This window comes from Coenobita brevimanus, chromosome 55 (assembly GCF_032717465.1).
Source record: "Coenobita brevimanus isolate Jiangsu-jjx chromosome 55, ASM3271746v2, whole genome shotgun sequence".
Classification (NCBI taxonomy): domain Eukaryota; kingdom Metazoa; phylum Arthropoda; class Malacostraca; order Decapoda; family Coenobitidae; genus Coenobita; species Coenobita brevimanus.
The window spans coordinates 53,121,205-53,125,110 of NC_137008.1; the positions used below are offsets into that span (position 1 = coordinate 53,121,205).

General features: G+C 43.1%; 1 non-coding gene across 1 annotated transcript; it reads left to right on the forward strand.

The window, feature by feature from the left end:
- The first annotated feature begins 2,209 nt into the window (after positions 1-2,209).
- On the forward strand, positions 2,210-2,300 carry TRNAI-UAU (transfer RNA isoleucine (anticodon UAU)). Its single transcript is given in 2 exon segments — positions 2,210-2,247; positions 2,265-2,300. It is a non-coding gene; the product is annotated as a tRNA-Ile (tRNA).
- Positions 2,301-3,906: the final 1,606 nt, after the last annotated feature.

Genomic DNA, 3,906 nt, shown 5'->3' on the forward strand with positions numbered 1-3,906 from the left:
AAACATGTTATGTCATACTTAGGACCGAAATAATAATAATAATAATAATGATAATAACAATAATGAGATGCAATAACGCCACTGCCGTTGTGGGTCGTATCTCTGAGTGGCACAGGAGATTCTTAACACCTCTTCCGTAGCGACTGGTTCTGCACATTACACCCCATTATCCTCTAGCATGTTATTGATGGAAGTCGTGTTGATATTTGGACCATGTAAATAGCCTGCGAGAGAGAGAGAGAGAGAGAGAGAGAGAGAGAGAGAGAGAGAGAGAGAGAGAGAGAGCATTTTACACGTCAGCATTTCTTTGTATTTTACTAGTTACTTTTAAATTTACAAAGGGCCGTATCAAACGACACATCATCCTTAGCGATTTATTCACCATTTTCAACATCAGAATTTCCTTGTAGTATATTAGTGACTTTTAAATTTACAATGGGGCGTAATATGATCAAACACTTAACAAATCTTCCATGGCGATTTATTTAGTATTGTTGGTTATATTTTCTACATTATCTTGTACGGTATGATGTAGCTTCAATGTAGAGCTATTAAAAGCTGCACTAGTTCTTTCTCTTTAACATGGCCAGAAAATATTATCTATCTAGCACGAGTAGCCAGTTACAGAGATATAATCATTACTAGAATATGATGCTAGTCACGAAGAAGTGCTGTGAAGAGGTAGCATTATCTTATTCTGCCGTTGAGATAAGGGAATTAAAGTCGCAAAAAGGACGAAAATCTAGGCCATGTTAAGGTGAACAAACTACTGTTATCTGGGTCAAGGTAAGATGACGGAAGTACTGTAGAGTCATTCAACCCCATATCACTGATTAGCATAGATTGATATGGTTGAGATAAACGTCGGCGAGAACAACAGAACCGTCACTGTATCCGCTAATTACCTCGAATTTGCCCGTCAGTGGGTGTAATGTACTCAGGCGCCGCGTGACTACCCCCGATCACCCACACACACTGATTAAGCTCATATTCGGTTGTCATGTGCCAACCACAGCCTGGCACATAGTATCTCCCACTAGGTCTTCCCGCCACACGCCGATATACAGTGGTGACAAAAGTTCTCCTCATATTCCACTGTGTTTACGTATAGGTCATGCCCGTCTCTTTCCTCCCAGACGCATCATATCAAGGAGCACCATCCGTGGCCAGAGAAGCACACCAAGCCACTCTCAGCTTAGCAATATTAGCCAGCAGAGGAAAGGGAAAAGTAGTAGATTTTTTTTTTATCCTCAAGCTTCAGTCTGGTATTTTATTTATTTATTTATTTTTTATTGACAGTGTTCATTTACATCCAGGAATAAATCGCAGAGGGAGAGATGTTAATGAGCTTCCTTACCCGACGAGAAGACGAACCTCCAACACTAAACGTGAATGGAGTCTGACTGGTTTGATCGACACCTCTGCCAGACGGTTTTATTCAGCTTAGAACAGATCCTCTCGTGTTTAAAGGCCAGAAAACAGAGTCAGTACAAGATAAATCCAAGCTTCTTATTTTTGCGGATTAAAGCACATTATTTTCCTGCAATAGATAGATAGATTTTCCTGCTAGTTTCAATATAACTCTAGGCCGTATTTTGGGGGTCATAGGGAACTTCTTAGCACCTCTTCCTTGGCGATTTCTTTTTGCATATTGTACCCATGGACTCTATTATACGGTATTTCTATGGCCTCAGTAAAGACAGAGTTTATATCAAAAGATTGTTGTTGAAGAGTCGTTTGCAGAATAAATCGCCTGTTAGAATACGACACTAAAACCAAAATATGTAATGCAGGAGTCGTATATATCGAAGATCGTTATTAATTTTGACATTATATCGCTTTTTTCAGTAAGTTAGTTATCATGAATTGTTTTGGTCGTCTGATGGTGTAAGTCTGGAGGTGGTGATTTTGTGTGTGTGTGTGTGTGTGTGTGTGTGTATCTCAGTATTCTGTTCTTTTATCTCTATCTAGCCGTCTGTCTTTCTATCTACTGTATATCTGTCTATCTGTCCATCTGTCTATCAATCAATCAATCTATCAATCAATCAATCTCTAGGGCACCATCTTCGTCACGCAGTCCTACTCCTGTTTTGTTGTGTTGAATCATTGTTAGTTCGAAGGAAGATTGTACCCAAAACCAAAACATTACATAGGGCACCATCCCTCTCTACGGACTGTCCTACTCCTGGTCTGGGCCTCACTCCCTCATGCTCCAGTGGCGCAATCGGTTAGCGCACGGTACTTATACGACAGTGATCTGAGCTATGCCGGGGTTGTGAGTTCGAGCCTCACCTGGAGCAGAGAGATTTTAATTCACCGTACCCGCTCACAGACTCACCGTAGATGGGCAGATGAGTCACACAGATGATACATAAACACCGTAGCATCCCCGTAGAAGGTGCAACGAGCGATCAGGCGGCCGTCAGCCTATGTTAACTCTGTCCCGCCCTAAGGAGTGTCGTTTTATTTCACCGTATTCCTCCTCACCCTCGCGTTAGCTAAATTAGTGTCGCAGGTGATGCATAGGGATCCTAACACCTGGAGAGAAGACGTACCAAGCAATTAGGCAGCCTTTAAGCCTATGTTAACTCTCCCACTCACACCCTAACAAGTGTCGTCTTACATCGCTGCTTTCCCGCTCACTCGGTCGTCAGATGGATAAAAGAGGGCCACGGAGGATGCATAGGGATCATAAACCCCAAGAGAAGATTTACCAAGCACTTAGGTAGCCGTCAGCCTATGTCATCTCCCAGTCTCACCCCATGAAGTGCCCTTTAATTTCACTGTTTCCACCTCAACACATGCAATGACGGGGCAGATGAGGCTCATAGACAGCATGTACTTATCATATACCTATAATTTTTTCACCAGCTTCGCGTAGATTTTCGTCGTTTTGCAGCGTATTACAGTAAGACAATACTGCGGCTCTGCATCCCTTCCGTAGCACTTCTTCGTGACTAGCATCATATTCTTGTAATTAATTTCTTCATACAGCTCAGCATGCAAGGTGGTGAGCTGGCAGTTTTAGGCCAAGTTAAAGTCGAACGAGTATACTTAGCCTTGAACACATATCATCGCCTCTGCCTAAGATATTTGTGTTCCGTCTTTGCCCTTATTTACTCGTGTGTGTTATGTGTATCTGTTTAATATTTTCACAAGGTAATTTGTACCAGAAACATACGAGGCGATTATTAAGGCGTGGCTTCCAGAATAAATTGCTGAGGATGAGGCGTTAAGAAGTCTATGAACCCAGCAAATGCAGGCCCTGCCACACACACACACACACACACACACACACACACACACACACACACACACACACACACACACACACACACACACACACACACACACACACACACACACACACACACACACACACACACACACACACACACACACACACACACACACACACACACAGTCCCTTCTGGCAACACTCCAGGGCTACACCCTTTTCCTTCCCCTCCCTACACCCTTTTCCTTCCCCTCGCTACACCCTTTTCCTTCCCCTTGCTACACCCTTTTCCTTCCCCTCGCTACACCCTTTTCCTTCCCCTTGCTACACCCTTTTCCTTCCCCTTGCTACACCCTTTTCCTTCCCCTCCCTACACCCTTTTCCTTCCCCTTGCTACACCCTTTTCCTTCCCCTCCCTTCACCTTCTCCTTCCCTTTTTTATGCTGCTCATATCTTCATCTCATGGAATTAGATATCATAGTCTTCTCTCTTACAAACATCCCCAGAATGATCTTCATCTCTTAGATTTAGATATCATAGTCTTCTCTCTGACATACATCCCCGGAATGACCATTAGATGTATTGTGATTTGTTGTTATTGTAATCCTTCCCTTCTCTTTTTTCTCCTCTCCCCTCCTCCCCTCCCATTTTTTTCCTTTCCTTTCCCT